At 49.7% G+C, this 21,583-nt stretch overlaps 1 protein-coding gene across 10 annotated transcripts in view; it reads right to left on the bottom strand.

The window, feature by feature from the left end:
• Window positions 1-21,583, bottom strand: part of ANKRD11 (ankyrin repeat domain 11) — a 189,457-nt gene that overhangs the window by 32,958 nt on the left and 134,916 nt on the right. The window contains exon 1 of one of the 10 annotated variants that reach the window (XM_078063603.1): window positions 4,914-5,045. The exons of the other annotated variants lie outside the window; for them this stretch is intronic. The gene's annotated coding sequence lies outside the window, so the exon portion shown is untranslated. Of the gene's footprint in view, window positions 1-4,913; window positions 5,046-21,583 lie in introns of those variants that run through there. 10 annotated transcript variants of the gene reach the window in all.

Raw genomic sequence — 21,583 nt, 5'->3', positions numbered from 1 at the left:
CCCCAGATGTCCAGGCACTCTGGTGCCCCGACTCGTACCCACTGAGCCAGACCCTGCACAGGGGCCTGAGGCCCAGCCCCTGTATTTCCCAAGAAATGCCAGGACATGTGCTGACTTAATTCTGTATTTTACCATGTTTTGACATGTTTTAAGAAAAAAACAAAAAAAACCAAAAAAACCTGCTGTCTGGGGAGAGACTGCCCCTCCCAGAGCTAGCCCTTTCTTAGAGATAGTAAACCTTTCCTACATAGAACCACCAACCATCTCTTTATCTAACACACACAAGCCAGCCGCCAGGCAGCCAGAGGCCACCCTAACAACCCACAGCATTATTCCAACCAGCCAGGCCTGAGCTGTCCACCCTGCCCACCTGCTCTTCCAGCCGAAACCCCAGCAAAGACCTTATCCTTACTCCTATCTTCTGCCTCCTGGCCACCCTGGTGCCTTCCCTGGTGGCCCCGGGTGGGCTCCCTCTGGGACCTGAGAGGAGAATCAACCTCCTTTCAGTCTCTGCCCGCGGCCATACTGACCTGACCAGACCATGGCAACATGGACCTTCTTAGAACACGGCCTCGTCTACCCCTTCCCGGCCTCCTGTTTGCTCCACGCAGTCTTCCCAAAAGCCACTATCTTCCTTTTTATACTTTTTGTATTTTTTTTAAGATTTTATTTATTTATTTGAGAGAGAGCACGAGCGATGTGAAGGGCAGAGGGAGAAGCAGACTCCCCGCTGATCAGGGAGCCCGACACAGGACTCGATCCCAGGACCCCGGGACCATGACCTGAGAGCCAAAGGCAGATGCTTAATCAACTGAGCCACCCAGGTGCCCCTACTTTTAAATTTTCATCCTCTGAGTTAGAAACATTTTTTTTATTTTTATTTTTTAAAGATTTTATGTATTTGACAGAGAGAGACATAGTGAGAGAGGGAACACAAGCAGGGGGAGTGGGAGAGGGAGAAGCAGGCTTCCCGTGGAGCAGGGAGCCTGATGCGGGGCTCAATCCCAGGACCCTGGGACCATGATCCGAGCCGAAGGCAGACGCCTAACGACTGAGCCACCCAGGCGCCCCGTAGAAAACATTTTATACAAACAAACCATGTGTACTATTTCATCTCCTCTTCCCTCAGTGAACAACTCTGTGCTTTGCCATTTTGGATAAGTAGTTTTTGTAACTAAGTCACCTGGAATTAAGCGGCCTCCACTATGTATAAAGTGTGGCTTCTGAAATACAATGTTCAAATGCAATCAGTAAGTGGAGCTCCACTCCCTGGTTTTGTCAGCCCCCTGTGCGCCCTTTACCATGTCTTCCGGAGATCCTCTTATTTTTCCACATTAACTGATAAAATTTCACGAAGTATTCTCTTCATACTTAACTGACCTAAGAAGACATCTAAATTTATTTTGGGAAGAGGGACAAGGCTGACCAACTTTACTCACTTCGCGACACTTCCTCCCCCCGCACACAAAGCAGGTGGACAGGGTGTTTCCATCCACACGCTCCAGTGGTGGAGGCCAAAAACGGCATTTTCCATCTCTGCTTGAAACTATGAATTCGACCTTCCTCTCCAATTTTCCAGTACCACACTAGAACATCTCAGCCTGGAAAAGTAGCCTCTCAGAGCCTGACTCAGAGACAGCTGCTGGAACTCATCAGCAACATTTCAGTAGAAGTTTAAAAAACAGTACTTGACTGCCTGCTCTCATGGTGGGAAATCGAGCACAGTCATCATGGGATATCCAACCCTCCTGCTCGTGAATGTGAAATACCAGAGTCCCTGATCGCATAGGAAGGACCCGGACCAGCACGTGGCCTCAGTGCAGGCCCCACGATGTCTGAACCCCAATCTCCCAGCCTACTCCACAGTGTCTACACCAAGAGACGGGCACAGATAGCCACTTCATTCTTTGAACAAGTGACTTCACTACGTGTCCCTGAAATGTCTCTGGTAGATGGTCTCTCTATTCAAAGTAGAGTTCTGAGACCCCTGAACTGAAAGGCCTGCCTCCTCCTTCCACCTGCCCTCCGTGGGAGAGACAAGAGCTACAGAACAGCACGAAGAGAACACAGTAGCGTTCCACGACAACTGCCCCAGCCTCTACAGCCCAATTATCTTTCAAAACAGCCACAGCAGGCACAGGGCAGGAGGAAGGAGTGAAGTGAGTTCTCAGCCTCTCATCCAGCATCTTCCATCTTCATGGCGCCCTGGGCCGAGTTCTGAGGCGGACGCCCAGCATTACTGGGAAAGAGCTCTGCCCAGGACTGGACAGAGAGGGTAATCTGGAAGTGCAAGGTGAGCCACGGAGTGCCACGTGAAGGGCCTTCCACAATGGCCCTGCAAGGTGCACCCAGCAGCGTAGAGAGTACTCTGCAAACCATTCAGTGCTACGCCAATGTTGCCTGTTACGGTTCTCACTGTCAGCATTACAATTAAACCACCAAGGCCTTGGGTGCAAGTTCCTTGGACCCAGGCAGCTGTCCCTCGCTACCAGCAGACATCTGCCAGTACGTTCTGTTAATGTTCAAAATGAAACTGCTAGTTATTTCACCAGTAAAAATGGCTTTATTTTGGAAGAGCAGAGAATGGCAACCCAGGACAGACAAGCCAGCCCCAAACCATAGGCAATTCCAGGGAACAAAGCAAAGGAGGCTCTTTTATAACAGAAAGGGATGGAGTGGGGTGGGGTAGGGCTGCTGATAACTAAAAGTTTATTGGGGTGAACTTGGGAGCTGGGCTGTTGCTGGGGGAGGAAGAAACCTTCCTTCCTCCTGTTGGGTTAGTAAAACTCTTTTCCTGTTGGATCTGTAAGTGACACCTAGTGCTGGGCGTGAGTCCCCCTACTCGCCTCGCCTCCCTCCTCCACTGTAAATGAGATTTCCCTTTACTAATTTTCACATTTCATTTTGTGAACAACCAGCTAATTCCATGCGATCTGTCACAGGGTGAGGGCAGCCCCAAACCTCATCACCATGGCCCAAGGGACATTCTGCGCCAGCCACTGGCCAGGCGTGCCATGTCCTGTGCCCACCAGTGGGCCTCACTCACTCCTAAAGGTCACTGTCCTCAAGGCACCGCCCCCCCCCCCCCCAAGGACTGGGAACACTGCTAGCTATCAGGTTAGGAGTGTCATCCCTAATGTTCCGTTTTCTTTTCCACAAGACGTTTTTCTTGAGCCCACATTCCCGATGACAACTGAGACCACCGAGGCCACCTCATTCCCCTTGGTTACAAACACGTCAGTATTCTAAACCGGTCAGTAACACGAGGACGAGCACCATGGCCATGGTTCCCTCAGGGCCTGGGACATGCAGCACTCTAGACTCATTCCTTTAGGGGCAGTCAATGAAACGGCTTCACAAAGGCTTTCAGCTCCAAGGCTCAGACTGGCCGGTGGTGCACTTCAGTTGATTTTCTTGGGAGAGCAGGGCACACTGGGTCAATCGTCCTGTGCCTAGCAGGACCCGTCTGGCAAGCTGCAGGGCCAAGGGGACTTGAGTCCTCCCTCTTATTTTCTCAGTGATAAACTAGCTGAGAACAAGTCTCAACTGCACCTTCATCTTCCATCTACCTGGTCTTCCCACCCCCCCCCCCCCACCGGCTGTCCAATCTCTAGGGCTCCACGCCATCCCACCCCTCCGCATCCAGTCATCCTCTCCCTCGGCTTAGAGAAATGGCCACGCCAGCAAAGCGAAGGATGCAGACACGGAGAAAGCAACTCTCATCACCGCCCACGACTTGTCCTCAGCCAGGCAGAGCCACATGTCAGGAACCAGGCTCGCCACTTCTTCCATGGGTCCTCTGGGAGGGTAGAGGGTGCCAGGGTGCCACAGGCCTCCCTGCTCACTGCTGGGCATTCACTGTTCAACCCAAGAAGAGGCTGGGACCCCCCAACAGAGTCATCACGGTGGAGACAATCTTCGTGGCTGGGGTCCTCCCTTCTAACAGGTTACAGGCTACCTCAACCCAGGCTCTGGGGCTTCCTGACCGAACAAGCCAAGCCTCAGGCCCCAGAGGCAAGCTGGCTGTCCCTGCTCAGACACACTGACACACTGGGATCTGAATCCCTCACTCCCGGTGTCAGAAGATGCCCACTCTAAACACAGGGACTAAAAGTCCACGTCAGAAACAAGTGGACTTGTTTCTGGGACACACGCAGACTTGACACTCGGCACCAAAGCAGCAGGACATGGGGAGAGGTCTGCAGGGCAGCGTGAATTTGGATGAAGGAGCATGGCTGGTCCGAGGCCCGCTCTGGCTGCTAACCAGTCCCTACACGGGATGGGCTGCCGGATGTGGGCCCTTTCCTGCACCTCCACACTGAAGGGCAGCCGCTCCAGCTTCGCAAACTGTTGGGAGGCACGGAGACCACTCAGGAAAGCACTCAAGAGCGTCTGCAGTTGGGTGAGTCCTCGGAAGAGAGACCCCAGCCTGTTCCCTGAAACCAAGGTACAACGCCGACACTGCGGGCTCGGGGTATCTGTCAGTGACCTGGCGGCCACGGGTCAGAGCCCAGCCTCTTGGCCTGGAAGGGAACCACCAGCTGTCTGCAGCCAGCTCCCTGCCCAGGGTCACACACGGGCTGGCAAAGGTCACCCTCCCCTGCACCTGTCTCCGTCACAAGTGGCCCACAGCCCACGGAAGCTCCACGTGCTGTCTGACTGGCAGGGTCTCTCTCCTGTGCAGTTGCCCCAGGACCCTGCACTGTGGGCTTGGACAGAGAGTCCAGTCAGAGGGGCTGGCAGGACAGCCATGCCAAGAGCTCTCCAAACAAGGGCAACGATGAGATGTGTTCTTCCCAAAGGTGCCTCGAGCAGCGTTCATGTTAACAGCTGCCACCAGAGCGAGTCCCACCCCCACCTCCACAAGCACACACAGGGCTTTATCTAAGCTGACCCCCAAATGCCATACTTACACCGTCTTTTCTTCTGAAAACACAGACTCACACTGCAAGTCTCTCCATGGGTAGGAGACACGACACACATGACAGAAGCTCCCTCCAAGACTGAACCTGGATGCAGGAGAGGAGCAGACATTTCTGCAGTACCTACAGTTTGGCAGAAATGCAAGGACTCAGCCTTACCCTGCCGTTTCCAGTGGCAAGCTAACAGCAATAACCTAAGGGAAACTGGAAGGCATTTGCAGTGGCTTCGTGGGCATCAGAGCTGGACTCCGAGTGCACAAAGCCACAGCCTGTGCAAGTTCACACAAGCCCTGAGGGCCCCATGTCTACAGGACCCGGAGGGCTCGGTCCAGCCAGGCCAGCGCAGGACAGCTCTTGTGGGGAAGGTGCAGTGGCCCCGGACGCAGGGTCACCACCCCCGGCCCCTCCACACAGGCGACACATGCCAGCAGTCAAGAGAGGCCCACCAGCCCCGGGGCGCCTTGTCCAACTTAGCAGCAAGCTCAGGGAGGAGAGAGGAAGCCTGAGAAGATGATCCACATGAACAAGCTCACACACCGCGGGGAGTTCTGAGAACTCTCAGGACATCAAGAACCCCGCCTTAACTGACTCGGAAACAAAGACTGCAAAACGGAGAGAAACAATGACTTAGAAGCAATCCTGATTTTAGTAGAGTAGAAAAATTGAAGGAGAGAGAATAAAAGATTCAAAACTCTAGAAATGAGAGGAAAGGCTAGGAACTGGAGAACCAATTCAAAAAGCTCACTGTGCTACCAAGGCAAAAGCATCACCAAAGAAGTAAGAGAACAGAACAGCCTAGGACACAACTCTTTCGACAGGAGGAATCTGACCGTGGGTAAACCACCAGCACCGATGGTGACTTCACTTCGCCAAACCTCCAGGTGTGCCCGCCGAGGACAAGAGTGAGGGACAGTGCCACGGTCCTCGGGAAAGGAGTGGGCATGACTCGGTGAGAAATGCCCTCCATTCTCAGCGTGCCAGACCACACTGGAGCCACGGTCCGGAGAGTCAAATACCGAATTTGGCCACACTGTCAGCCAGGGAAGGAGCACAATGAAGACAGCTTCAAGCCCACAGAAAAGCCAAGCTAACCACCCCTCTACCCTTCCTGAGAGGAGGACGAGAGCTCACACAGGTCACAAGCTACAGCCCAAGGCCAAAACCAGCCCTCTCCCCGCTTAGGTAAAAACTGAGAGCTAAGAATGAATTTCCAAGTTTATTTTATTGTTTTTTAAAAATTTTATTTTTAAGTAATCTCTACACCCAATGTGGGGCCTGAACTCACAACCCCAAAATCAAGAGTTGCACGCTCTACTGACTGAGCCAGCCAGGCGCGCCGGGTTTCGTATTTTATACCTTTGGGGGACAAAGAAATTCAAGACTAGTATTTGTGACATATGAAAATCGCATGGAATTAGCATCTCCACGTCCATGGAGTTTTACCGGACAGCCCAAGTGCCGTCCTGGCCCACAGTCCGACGCGTTCGCTACTGGCCCGCCACCATGGTGCAGTGCTTGTGTCGTCCGCAGGCTCTGAGGGTGCCCGAACCCCTTCTGGGGGCTTGTGAGGCCAACACGGTTTTCATGACAACCTGCCTTTCTTATAGGCCTGGGGGTGGGGTGCTGCCATGCCCCACGAGAAGGTAAGACCCTCACACAACCCCAGTAACACAACCCAGGAGCACCTGCAACTGTCCTTGAGAAAGAAGCAACAATTTTAAATCTTATTAAATTGCAAACCTTGAGGCCCTGTCCTTCTGTACTCTGACAAGACTCAAGGGTGCGTGGTCGGCAGTGCTAACCCCCAGGAGAGCCTCTGGGCATGGCCAGCTGACTCGGCTGCATTTTCACAGGACACAGGTTTCACCTGAAAGACTCTTGGACAAACCGTTGTTATTATTATTAAGAACTGGGTATCTGGCAGTTATCTTCTCAAAAATCAACAAACTAGAGCTATCACTTCAAGGAAAATTAATAGTAGCTGTGGTCAGTAATAAAATTTGAGCTTCCAAGTGCAACCTGAGCTTAGGAAAACTTTGTATCCACGTCCATTAGCTCAACAGCATCCCAGCACTTGAAGACATTCTAATGAGACTGGTGGTAACTTTAAAAGGTATGTATGTATGTATGATGTATGTATTTCAAGTAGGCTCCAGGGACGCCTGGGTGGCTCAGTTGGTTGGGCATCTGCCTTCAGCTCGGGTCATGATCCCAGGGTCCTGAGATCGAAAAAAATTAAAAAAATAAAGTAGGCTCCAACGTGGGGCTTAAACTCACAACCCTGAGATCAAGACCTGAGCTGAGATCAAGAGTCTGATGCTTAACCGAATGAGGCTCCCATGCACCTCAAAAAGTTTTTTTTTTTTTTTAAGATTTTATTTATTTATTTATTTGACAGAGAGAGACAGCGAGAGAGGGAACACAAGCAGGGGGAGTGGGAGAGGGAGAAGCAGCCTTCCCGCGGAGCAGGGAGCCCAATGCGGGGCTAGATCCCAGGACCCTGGGATCATGACCTGAGCTGAAGGCAGACGCTTAACAACTGAGCCACCCAGGGCGCCCCTCAAAAAGGTTATTTTTAAAATAAACATGTTAACATCAGAAGATCTGCCTAACTCAATGAATGAATCAACATTTTCCAAATGACCAATATAGGAATCCCACAAGGGACAGAATGCAGCCACTGATCCGCCAATGCCGACCAGCAGGGTCTCCAGATCCTCTGAGAAGGTACCCAAATGTGTCTCTTTCTGCACCACATGTCTGTGAGAGGCTGGATTATTTTTACACTTAAAAAAAAAAAAAAAGCAGAATGCCATAGATGGAGTACAGACACAAGGAGCGGTATCTAGTTAGCTGTTATTTAAGGCAGACATTAAAGACATTGGCAGATATAGAAAACAACACCACTCGTTTCACTAAATTTGATTTCTTTTGTAAAATAGTTACTTTTCAGTATTTAATATTTAATATTTAATGAACTATTTATATAAGTATTTAATAACATGTATATGTACTACTTTACTATTTTTTTTAAAGTTTTATTTTTTTTGTAAGTAATCCCTACACCCAACAATGGGGCTTGAACTCACAACCCCAAGACCAAGAGCCACATCCTGCTCCGACTGAGCCAGCCAGGTGCCCCGTACTACTTTATTATTTTAAGTGAATTAAATATTTAAATATTTTCTCAGTTATACTTTTAAAGACAATATGTTAATATAATAATTTGAGAGCTGTAGCCCACATAACAAAAATTGTGTGGGGTGCTTACTAATCCTCCAGTGTTGTAAGAGAGTCGGCCCAACAAGGCTGAGAACCTCCACAGAAGCACAAGGGCAGAGTTAACCCTGCAGAGAAAAGACCTGCTATCAGGAAATAAACCCAAACCAGGAGGGACTGACATGAAGCCAGAAAACAACCACTGAGCAGAAGGCCAAACTATCCTAAGAAAAAAAGTGGAAAAGATTTCTATAAAAAAAGAAAGAACTCATGCAAATAAACTTAAAATTGAAAGGAAAGAACCTCAGATTACATAAATACATATTAATAAATAAAATTAAATAAAGTCAAAGCCAAATAGCTCAAGAAACAGTGTCAAAGCAGCATCGTGTGCTGACCAACGGAGCAGGACCGGAAACAAGCTCAAGCGTTCCCTCTCTAGCTGTCTCTATCTCTGTCAAAAAAATAAAATCTTTAATAAATAAATAAAAATAACAAGTTTTGTCTATTTTTTTTTTTTTTTAAGATTTTATTTGTGAGAGCGAGAGAACGCGAGCACAAGCAGGGGGAGCAGCAGGCATAAGGAGAGGGAGAAGCAGACTCCCTCGCTAAGCAGGGAGCCCGACGTGGGACTCAATCCCAGGACCCTGGGATCATGACGTGAGCTGAAGGCAGATGCTTAACCACTGAGCCACCCAGGCATCCCAAGTTCTATTAAAAGTCATCTTCCCTCAAAGGAAAAGAGGATATTTTCTTCACATATAACTGACAAAAAGCTTTTATCCAGAATATATAAAGAGCTCCTACAAATCACTAAGAAAAAGACAAAATATCCAAAACTAAAATGGACATGAGATTTAAGGTACGTCACAAAAGAGGACATTTAAAAGGCCAGTAAGTAGATGAAAAACTTACCAACTGCTTTAGCAATCTAGAAAATGTAAACAAAAATCAAAATAAGGTATCAAGTATCAGTGAAGATGTAGAGCACGGGGAAGAGATCCATTCTGATGGGAGCATGAACCATACAACCACAGCAAGGCTGGGCACACATCCCAAAGAAATGCCAAGCACAAACAGGCCAGGACCTGCACAAGAATGTGCACCACAGCCGTGTGCGTACGAGGCCCCACTGATTACACATGTGTGCTTTTTGTGGTAAGTGAATCATACAAGGGCACCCGGGTGGCTCTGTCGGTGAAGCGTCTGCCTTTGGCTCAGGTCATGATCCCAGGGTCCCGGGATCAAGTCCCGCATCAGGTTCCCTGCTCAGCGGGGAGCCTGCTTCTCCTTCTGCCCCCATTCATGCTCACACTCACTCACTCTCCCTCTGGTAACTAAATAAAAAAAAGTCTTTTAAAAAATAAGTGAACTGTACATTTTTACTTTGTGGACAGTGGGTGTCATGTTACATTTCACAATAAATAAAGTTTAAGAAGCTGGATATGTTTAAAACATGGTATGAACAATACCCTGGCAGGACTTTAGAAACAGAAGGTTGGTCACCTGACCTCGTTCCAGACCGGCCTCCCTTCCCGTGGCCCCGGTCTCCAGGAAGGGACAGTGTAGTTACACGGACATTATAGGACAGCATCTCAAAGCTCCCTTAACCGATGCACAAAGCATAGCACAAGACACTAATTACAGAACAGAATGGAAAATGAAACCTTGAGACATTCAAGGTAAACACACAGCTCTAAGGTAGGAGGTGAAGAGGGACTGAAAAAAACAGAGTAGGAAAAACACCATCTTCTACAGAAGGAGCTAAGATACAGACTAAATGGGATGAGAGAAGAGAGCAATGTGGGCTCAAGAACCACGTGACAAAGAATAACAGCAGATTGGAGGAGGGATGAGTCCGAAACATCCTCTAAGGCTGATATGCATGGACATAAACTGATGGAGGTGACCAATGGGAGAACAAACACAAACAGAAATATCAGAAAGAGGACCAGGCACACTCGTGCATTTCTGCTGGGAATGCACAAGAGGGTGGCCCTGGAGGACAGGACGGGGCTCATCCTGCAGAGTCAAGCATGCATTGCCCTGCAAGCCAGCCGCCCCATGGCTGGCGCTGTCCTGAGATGCAGGGGGGCAAGGACAGGAAAGGGCAGCACCACCCAGAGACATAAGGCCCACATGACAGGCGGCTGCTTGGAGCATGTGACGTATCTACACCACGGAGCAGGACAAAGGGGGGACCTATTACGCCGGGGTGACCTCCACAATATGATCAGGTGGGGGTGTAGGTGTGTTTGTGGGAATGAGTACAGAATATGCAAGGCCAGTTCAACCTTGAAAATCCCCCGTATTAACAGGCTAAAGAAGAAAATCACAAATCATAACAAAAGATCAGAAAAAGTATTTAACAAAATTCAGTACTCCTGATAAAAACTCAGCACAATTGGAGCAAACACGGGAATATCCTCAATGTGGTAACAAGCATCCACAAGAGCTCACAGCTAACGTCATTCCTAACTGTGAATGCTTTCTCCCCAGGATCAGAACAAGGCAAACATTTCCTGTCCTACCACCACTTTTGGACATCCTACTGGAACTACCAGCCTGCGCCCCGTAAGGCAAGAAAAAGAAATAAAGAGCATACAAACTGGAAAGGAAGAAATAAAACACTCTTGTTTGGTGATAACATGATTGTCTATCTACAAAACTGCAAGGAAATCTCCAAAAACTCCTAGAAGTAATGAGTTCAGCATGGATGCAGAATACCAGAGCAAAACACAAAAGTCCACTACATAGCTGACCCTTGAACAACACGGCTTTGAACTACACACGTCCATTTACACGCAGATTTTTTGGATAAATACAGCACAGTCCTGTAAACGTATTTTCTCTTCCTTATGAGTTTCTTAATAACATTTTCTTTTCTCCAGCTTACTTTATGGTAAGAATATAAAATATGTGAGGGACACCTGGGTGGCTCAGTCGGTGAAGCGTCTGCCTTCAGCTCAGGTCATGATCCCAGGGTCCCGGGATCTGTCCCTGCGTGGGGCTTCCTGGGGCTCCCTGCTCAGCGGAGAGCCTGCTTCTCCCTCTGACCCTTCCCCTGCTTGTGCTCGCTCTCCCTCTCCCTCCCTCTCAAATAAAATCTTAAAAACATATATATGTACACATATATATACACATATATATATGTATTACACACACATACAAATACATGTATAAAATATGTGTAACATTCAAATTATGTGTTAATCAAATGTTTATGCTATTGGTAAGCCCTCTGGTCAACAGTGGGCTAATTAGTAGAGTTCTGAAGGACTCAGTTATACACGATTTTCCTATGTGTGGGGGTTGGTACCCCTCCCTCACCCCCACATTGTTCAAGGGCCAAGAGTATTTCTACAAACTGGCAATGAGTGTGTGGAAACACAACACCATCTACAATAGCCCTAAATAAAAATGAAATGCTTAGGTATAAATCTAAAAAGGAAAAACTATAAAAACCTATAAAAATTTTTAGGGGAAGATAAATAACAGGAGAAAATCTTTAAGACCTAGGGTGACTCAAAAAGTTTTTATTTTTATTTCTTTAAAGTTTTATTTTTAAGTAATCTCTACTAGACCCAACGTGGGGCTTGAACCTACAACCTCAAGATCAGGAGTCACCAGCGCCACTGAGCCAGCCAGGCGGTGCCAGGGCATAAAGTTTTTGGGCAGGACCCCAGAAGCGTCCGCCACATAAGGAAAACGATAAAGCACATCTCCACAAGATTAAAGCCTTCGCTCTGTGAAAGACCCAGTTCCCAGGTGAAAAGATAAGCTGCAGATCTGCCGAATCACCAGACAATGGGCTCATTTATTAATAAACCACAATCAAAACAGCAGCAAACATCAAACAATCCAATGAGGAAATGGACACAGGACAGAAGACACATTTCACCAAAGAACAGGAGCGCTACACCGTGGCTCTGGAGTTGCGTTAGGTGCAGCCGAAGACCACCTAGCAGGGCGTTTCCAGAACACACGTTGTTTAGAAAGTGAAGTAACGCACGCCACATCACGAAGGAAGTTGTTCTGTAAACATGTTTCTGGGTGTGTGCAGGGCAGAGACACAGGCTGTTTCTCTCACGAAAGGAAGCTGTCAGGACATTTCAGAAATACTGGCCGAGCTGGTTAAGAATCCTGGGTTTGTGGTCAGATACGTCTAAGTTTCTCCATCTATAAAATAAGGAAATAAAACCTTCTCCTATTCAGAGATTAGGACATCTTACGCCCGGCCCAGTGCTCATTCGACGCTCCTTAACGACCCGCCTCGCAGGCTGGAGGTGCCCGGAGGTGTATTACTAGTGCTGGAACCCCTGAAGCTAGTGAAGCCTGGCTCCCAGGTGCGCGCCTCCACCCTTCTCTGATCTGACACTCTCCCCTTGTCGCTGCTTCACTGCCCCGAAGGGTGAAGTCCCACCTCTTCCCAGCAGACTGGTCAAGAGCCACAACTGATTCAAGGTGATGACGAGACATGCCACCCAGGCCAGGTACCGGCCAGGTGCTCAGCAGGCTGTGGGGTCCTCGGAGACGTGGCCAGGGTGGGCACAGGCTCTGCCCACACCCCACTGCAGTGGACACACCCCAAGTGACATGTGTGCACAGGCCTCCAAAGCCACATCACGTCCACACTGACTTGTGCAAACCCTGCAAACAGCCCAGGTGTCCCCCAACAGAGAACAGACGGACCATGGTGGTGCCAAGATGTGGATGAGGCTCCCGGAGGCTGCAAGTCGGTACTGAAATTACGGGGTAGGGGACAACTGCCTTCACCTGGGTGGCCGCACAGGCGCACATAACATGGGGCGATCCTCGGGCACACAGGAAGTGGGCGCCGTTTCCCACACCGCTGTTGGCATGTGAGGCCTCTGCCCCGCCCCCAGCTTCAGGTGAGACTGGCTCACCACCGAGGCCCTGCGCCCAGCACGCAGCGTCCTGGCCCTCAGCACCCCACCCGCCACGTCACCCCCGACGGAGAACAGCAGGTGATGCCACCGTGGGCTGCAGCCCTGCCTGGAGTCCCCTGGCACATGGGCTTGGGGGTGAGACGGCCCCCCACACGGAGTCCCCTCTTCTCACATGTCTGTTTTCTCATTTCAGCCAAGGGCGTTCCGGAGTCTCCCCCAGGCCTACGCTCCAGAGGTCAGAGGTGGGACACTGCGTGTGCAGTGTTGTGACAAAGCCGTGGGACAGGCTTCAATCTGCCCGAGGACACTCTCAGGTAGATCTTTTATTAGAATTCCTACATTAAGAAGGGATAGCTGACATCACAGGAAACTCAACAACACACACACCCTTAAAGACTGGATCACCGGGCCCCTACGTGGAAAATGCTAACACTGCCCACATTCCCTTGTACTTTCCTACAAGGTCCAGGTAATAGCCCCTGTTCTCTCCCAGAACATGCTGGGGACACGAGGCACCCTGGTGACAAGAGGTGCTGCAGAGAAAGGGGAGAGAAGCCACCTGCTGAAGCAGGTCCTTCTGGGGGGCGCGGCTGACAGGTCCCTGCGCTTGGGCCACTCAGCCGGCTCTCAGCACTTTCACGGCACCCCCAGGACAATCTGACCACGTGGCCAAAAAACCAACAGAGAGAGGAAAAAAGAATTTCATACATTTTAGATAGAAAGGGACTCTACCCATTGGCAATAAGGGCAAACACAAGACTGAACTTACAGTAGTGTCCCAAGGAGGGCACATAACTGGACACGCACCCACACAGTGTCCTGCTGCACCATATACAGAGCACTTTCCAGACAATTCCGACAACAGAGATAATGTGTGTGTCTCCTCCCTGGTTCAGCCTCAGCTGGGTGTGCACACACAGGCAGCTCTGAGCAAGTGGGCACTCTGGGAACCCCAGGAGTCCGAGTGTCCGGTCTCCCAGGCCTGCGCGCCCCCGCCACGGACATTCCCGCTGTGCCGTCCCGTCCATGCCACCACCCCTCTTTTACAAGCCCACATTCCTACCCCAGCCCCATGGCAGAGATGAGCAGGCAATCAGGATACACACCCAGGGGATACTGCCAAGTGGTCTGCAGAAAGGGTGCCCCGTACATGGCCTCACCCAGAGCACACGGGTGCCAGTCCCCACAGGTGCCACAACTACTTTAACAAGAAGATGTTTAACACCGGCCTACTGGGCGCACAGGACCTTGCTGGTGCTCGTGGCTGCCTGTCCGTGGGCGTCCCTTGCCACCTAACCACTGTGCCCCTCAGTGAATCATCTGCCCGGCATGTCCTGGCTGCAGCACCCTGTGCGCTTCCACATTCTAGAATGTCTCAGGAAAACAACGTGCTCACAGCAAGGCTAGCAGGGCGGTGACAGAAGAGTCCTGCCATCCCAAACTCACCGTTACATGGAAAACACACTAAATGCAGCCATCAGAGTGACCTCCTGGCACAGTGGTGTCACCCCTGCACTCCACGTCCACCACAGGACGCCCTGTGTGGGCCACACCCCTACTGCACCCCCACAACGACACACCTCTCCCCTGGAGCCCTTCATGTCCATCTGTCCATGCTGAACATCACAGAAGCTAGTCACCCTGTCCACGTGCTGTGACCCTCCACCAGGGCCATACGGCAACATCCCCCGGGACAAAACCCAAACCAGGACAGCCGTCTGCTCTGAGGGTACTGACCAGTGCAGACTTGCTGCCAAACCAAAGCAATAGTTTGAAGAGGACCTGTCTGTATTAGAAATACCGTGTTCACAACACACTCTAGTTTTCTAAAACAGAAGGCCTTTTGCAAAAACTAAGGCTACCCCCCAAAAAAGACCATCTTTGCTTTCCTATATTAGATAATTGGCCGGGTTAAACAACAATTTCCCTCCTTTAACTGCAAGATTTGCCAAGTGGACGCCGGCAGCAGAACAAGCCTAATTAGTAACAACTACATCTTCCAGAAAGAAACCCATAATGAAGCCACCTCCTTTCCCCTCCAAGTCCACCGGTCTCATCAGACTCAGCAATGTCAAAACCAGGAGGACCTGCAGTGTCCACTGGTCCCAGGGTCTAACCTCTGTACTCGCCCAGAAGGACGTTCCAGGGGCAGCCTCACAGCACCAGAAGGCAGACAACTTCAACAAAACAACTCAGTCTGAAGACCTGCCATACTTCTGATCCTGTTCACACGGCTGGAAGAGGCTACGGCCCAGTCTGCCTTCGTGGAGACAGGAGGTCGGGTTCGCAGCGGTGTGCTGTGGACACCGTGAGGCTCGCAGACTCGCCCAGCGCCACCTCACCAGGACGGGGCCAGGGACGCACAGAGACCGGCAGGCTGGAGGGCCACGGAAGCTGCTTGCGAACGAAGCCGCAGCCCCGCTGCCTCCCGCCTGCCAGCGTGGCTGGGAAACACTTCGCCCTGCACTTCCTTGGGAACGCTGCAGAGAGACCGCGGGGCTCTCCGGGCACTGCTGGCCTTCCCTGGAGCTCTGGCACCGCCAGCCCGGATGCGGTCCGTGCACCCACCCCAGCCTGACCGAACAGAAATCCCACTCGCTCCCAGACTGCCTGCCCTGGACCCAGCTCCTCCTCAGTCTGGGACTGCCAACCTCCGAAAAACCAAGCCCCCCTCGATGGGGGAGGGGGGGTGTGCCAGGCTAGCTCAGTCGCTACAGCATTCGACTCTGGATCTCAGGGTCGTGAGTTCAAGCCCCACGTTGGGCATAGAGCCTACTTGAAAAATAAGTATTTTTAAAAAGCAACTTATGGGTGAGACAGCAAAGTGCCCAGAGAAATTAAGGTTTTTTTTTTTCTTTTTTAAGATGGCATTAGTTGAGAGAATATGTTTAAAATACATTTACCCAAAAGTCCTACTTTCTGTAGAAGGGAGCAAATCAGCTCCCTGCTTAACAGCCCAACTGCAAACAACACAAATGTCCGTCAGCAGGTGAACGGGAGACGACCTGACAGGAAGGACGAGCTGACGCACGCACACCCACGTGCACGACCCCCAGAGAGAATGTGCTGAGGGAAAGAACCCAGAGGCAAGGGACACACAAATGCTCCATACGGTGTCACTGTTTAGAAGAAGGCCCGGAACAGGCCACACAGGCCACACTGGGGGGCCCTGGCTGCAAAGGGGCTCAAGGTGCTCACAGGGTGCTGGACCTGGTCTGACCCTTACAGGGGTGGGGGAGACACAGGTGCACACACTTCTACTCAAACTGCACACTTCAAACCTGTGCATCTTTTTCATGTCCAGATTTAAGAGAAAAAAGAAAAATACACATTCACCTCAAGAAAGCATCAGTAGGGTGTTGAATTGTAGCACCCACCCCCAAAAATATGTCCATGCAGAACCTATGAATGTGGCCTTATTTGGAAAAAGGGTCTGTGTACGTGTAACTAAATTAAGGATCTCAAGACGTGACTGTATTGGCCTGTGTGGCCAACCCTAAGTCCAAAGACTAGTGTCCCCAGAACAGAAGGGAGAGGGCAATCAGGAAAGGGGGCCACGTGAAGACAGGGGCGCTGGGGAGGCCGGGGAGGGCTCTGCCCGGGAGCCTCCGCAGGGAGTGTGCCACACCTCAATCCAGACGCTGGCTCCACAGCTGAAGGAGTGTGTGTCTGCGATCAACATCGACGCGAGACAAACCCAGGCACGGTCTGACAACCGACCACTTGCTCCCTGAAGCCACAAGAAATGGCCTCTCCCTGCGTTCGCAGGCCCCGGCGGCATACCACGGCCGACGCGGCAGAGACTGCGGAGACTGCACTTGGCTTCCCGTCCTGCTCAGTGGGACCCTCGGACCACTGGGGTTATCTCCACCTGGTGCAGGGGACTCAGGACTGGACCGCTGGCTGCTTCTCTTAACCATGTCCACCCACTCTGAACGTGACTACCCCATGCCAGGGAACGTTCACCACACGAGGTGGGACTTGTTTATAACAGACTGAACAATGTCTCTGTTGAGCCCAAAGCATGAGGCTGGCGGGCACTTGCTGCCCCTCACTGGAGAAGGCAGGCTGGGAGGGGACCCAGTCTGGACTCATGTGGCAGGGCTCACCCGTGATGACGCTCACACTCCTGGTGCAGACTGTCCTCCCTGGCAGAGTGGGCCAGCCTGGGATCTAGGGACAGGGACATCTGCAAATGGTTGTACAAGTACCTAGAGGACAGCCGTCACTCTGTCTCTTAGGCTGCAAGGCCTGGAAAATTTACAATCCGGCCACTGAAGAAAAAGACCGCCAGCCCCTGGGCTAGGCAAAGGTGCCTCTCAGGACACACTGAAGAGCAGGTGACATCCATAGTTAAGAACAGAACACCAGTTTCCACAGAAGAGCTCTAAGACCTACTGAAATAGAAAGGTAAAGAAGAGAGGCTGATGGGGAAAAGACAGGTTACAAAATAGTATGCTCAAAGTTTTGGTAAAAATGTAGTATGATCTAAAAGATAACTTCTCCATGAGACAGGAACCCAGAAGCTACTAACACTGGCCATCTGGGTAGTAGAGATGCATTTCCCAGAAAGTGTTCCCTGTTTGTATTTTCTGCTTTTCTACCCTGCACACGCGTTGTTTCTAGAATCTGACTACAGGAAAATACAGACTGAATTTCAATGTGCATTAACAATAGCTTATTCAAGTAACATTTGACGTTTACTAATTGACTAATCATCTCACCTACATGGTCTGGACAAAGCCCTCTGAGTTTTATCACAGGGCATCCCTTCCACTGGTGCAAAGCGGGAAATCCACACAGTGGGAAGGGAGAGGCGGCGAGACCACGGCCTCGCAGACACGTCCAAGGGCCACCTGCCAGAGCCCCTCCAGGCCACAAGCATAATAAAAGGGAAAGTTTTGCTATTAGGTAAAAACCATGTGATAAAAAATAGCCTTGGACACTGGGAATTCCTTCTGGACACAACCAAAGGAGCATGATGTGGCCAAGATGGCTTTAAGGCTTATGCCCACCAATTAAAAGGACAAAAAAAAAATCCATTATGAAAATTAAAAAAAAGTTACACCCTGGGTGAGTCGATCAACGCAGCACACTCAGGTCAAACCACGGCCCAAACCCACAGCACCTACTCTACACCAAGTATGACTTGCATTTATAGAATGTAGAAGGTAAAAACAGTTCTTTTTCAAATGATCCCAGGAATTTAGAGTGTCCCTAAATCTGTTCAAAAGGGGTTGTTATATTTTAGGATTTCCTCATAAGTATTTTCAGTCCTCATTACTTTAAAGTAACAAGGGCTACGATTTTCACTGAAATGTCTCATGCAGACAGAAAAGTATGAGAAATAACGCAACAAACACTCATGTATCCACCATCTGTTCATTTTGCCATGTTTGCTTTGGAATTTTTTTAATATAGAAAATATTACATACATACTTGAAGCCCCTTATGTAACCCCATCTCGCCCTCATTCCTCTTCCTCTCCACAGATTTTTGGATTTTGAGGCTAATCTGATGTGGATGCTCATCATTCTCATAGATGTCTTTCCATGTAAACCTGTAAACAGGCTACGAGGTATTTTTACAGGAAACACTGGACGGACCCTCACACCCTGGTCCCCTCTGTGCTTGGCGCATTTACGTGTGTTTCTGCTACACACACTTCCATTCTCGTCACTGAAGGGATGGTGGGCAGCCTCCTCCCAGACGCCCTGCAATAAGCATTTCCCAGCGTACTTCTTTACACACCTGTCTAAGAACTCCCTTGAAAGTTTATAGCCAGAAATGGAACTGCAAGAAACTAACTGAAAATGCTTTTAAAAATCTGAGGAAACTACACAGTCACAAAAGTACCCTCTTTTGCGTTGTAAAATTATTAAGAAATTTTGGTTGGGAAAGGGGAAAGGTACTTTGCATGTAGGAGACTCTTGAGGAACAAGATTAGGTTCTACAAAAAGAGTCAATAATCAGCTTTCACTTAAAGAGAAGCCATCAAGTGATAACAGGACGCTCTCCCCGGGTGAAGTGTCTCAGACACACGGAGGGACAGCAGAGCCCAGAGAGTTCTGAAACCCCAGAAGTCACAGGAGCAAAGCGCAACACATGCTCATTCAGCTTCTGCCCAACTCTATAGAGTCCATGACCCTAAAAGGTCCTGACGGTTGTTTTCTTCTTTCTCAAAGTGTACAGCAATGTGGCAGGTAGTAACAGCCAAACGAAGCACTAGAAGGACACTTTACTTCCCAAATCCAACTTCTAAGTGACTAAAAACTTAGCAATATACACAGAGAAACATAGTTATATTACAAATAACTTCAGACTTCTTTAACCCAGAAGAAATCACAAATCATAACCCAAGTCATATGACTAATGCTGTTTATATGCAATATTGTACAATTTTTTAAATTTGTGACTTCCACTGAGAAATGTCTAAAGCCAAGTTCACAGTCCTGTTTCAAGGGGAACAAGAGGGGAGACCAACCGCAGACCTGAAGGTCGGCTGCACTGATCAGATTAGAGACTAGAGACAAGACCTGAAAACAAGGCCGTCCTGTTTCTCTCCGTAGTAAATCCATCTCAGGACTTGTCTGTACCAGGAGGGAGCAGACAACATAAATTGGACAGGGCAGCCTGCAAACTCCCCGAGCACACCAACAATGCCCTTGTGTGCAAGGACCCCACCAAGTGTCCCCACCTTCCAGAAAGACTGTGTGGGTGAGACTGAGGCTCGTCACCTTAGCAACAGCTCCAAACATATGTGCACCAAGACCAGCTGATTTCTAAAAGCTGTAAATAGAGAACAATGGCATAAAAATTCCAGATTAAGGCAAGGACCATCCACCCCCTGCCCTCTCTACCCTTCCTAAGCCTTAAATCCCACTGATAACACTTCGTAATTCCGCATATGAAAAGGTGTTTTTAATCCCCAAAAATGTGGAACACTGAATAATTATGTACCCACAGAAGGCAAAGTAAAGCCCTTGGATTAATGATCTCTGTGCAAACGCACATACAGACATGAAGTGTGGCCACAAGATGGCCGTCTGTGGCCCAGGACATGGGGCCCAGAGCAGCCCCAGCCCCAGCAGGGATTTGGGCCTGGATGACCCCAGGTCTCCTCCAGGCCCTCCTCCTCACAGGTCCCCCTGCCCCCCAAGGTTCTTGTGACAAACCAGGAAGTCACAACAGAACAGGAAAAAGGTGTGGCAGGCCTACAGCTGAGGGAAATCAGCCCAGGACAGGCTCCTGGTAAAGTCGAAGGGATGACCCTCACAGCCCATTTCCTTCTTGGTTTAGAAAACACAGTCCATTTCATCTTGGGGAAGCAAACACAGAGTTTCCTGGATATTTTAACACCTTGGAATTCAACCATTACCTCTCGGATAAACCCGCAGTATAAACAGGTATGCCCAGAACAGACCTGCAGATGGAACACCAGGAACGACACAGAGTGAGGCAGGGCTGAACAGAACAGAGAACGGCTTAGTTTCGTACCAACTTCGTTCAGGTCATAAACACTCATCCCATCTCCTTCCATATTCCTCCAGCTCGTGATGTGGTGAAGAATAATATGCTTTCTCCTTATTCCCTTTCTACGGTGTTTTTAAAGCATTAGACAGAAAACTAGCAAATAAATCCCCAAGCACGGACTGACATTTTTCAGAGAAAAAACAAACTTGGTATTTCAGGTGCAAAGACCCTCCGTGGGCTGTACAGATAAACTTCTCAGTACAGCCGTCACCAAAACTGAACACTCGATATTCCAAGGAAACACACAGCCCCATGTGAAAACCAAGATGTTAAAATGTTCTGAGGAACTGTTTTTACAGAATAATCAAACTTTTATTGACTGAGAACTGAAAACAACTGTCTTTCTGCAGAGATTTACCCCCAAATGGCAAAGAGGTGGAGGGAAGAGGTGAAGGCAGAGGAGGCCTCTGTCACACAGCCCAGAACAGGTGCCCCTCACGCGCTTTAGCAGCCTGAACTCGGGGTGTACAACCTGTACGACGTCACGTGCTCATGTTTGCTGGCAGCTCTAAGTGCATTTTGCTGAAGCAAAATCTCAGTTCCTAAAGAGAAAGCAGCATGGATGAGCTCCAACAGTTTGTTTTCGAGGTCCTGATATTAAACTGCACCTGTGGTAAATTCTTTCCAAGTAAAAACAACTCAGATTTGTCTTTTTAGGCGATGGGGGAAAGGGGACCCTGACGGCGGAGGGAGGGGTGCCCACCGACCCAGCAGCTCGTCCTGGATGGACAACCACCAGAGAACAGACCCAGTTCAGAACTTGGCTCCGGTGAGAAGACACAAAGAAGCAAGGAGTCTGAAGCTGGCCAGCTGCAGCCTGATGAGAAGCACTTTCTAAGGCACACATGCACCTTCGCAGAGAAAACCTGATAGAAAATCTTTATTCCCAAAGATTCACCGTCCCTCCTCTTCAAGGAAGTGCCTCAAGTTCTGAGAAAGAATCCAAGTGCTGAGGAAGGCCTCCCGCGGCTCCTCAGCCTTCTTCCCCACGAGTCTCTG

Source organism: Halichoerus grypus, chromosome 15 (assembly GCF_964656455.1).
Source record: "Halichoerus grypus chromosome 15, mHalGry1.hap1.1, whole genome shotgun sequence".
Lineage (NCBI taxonomy): Eukaryota > Metazoa > Chordata > Mammalia > Carnivora > Phocidae > Halichoerus > Halichoerus grypus.
The sequence above is the reverse complement of the archived record's forward strand: the minus strand, read 5'-3'. Positions and strand labels throughout refer to the sequence as shown.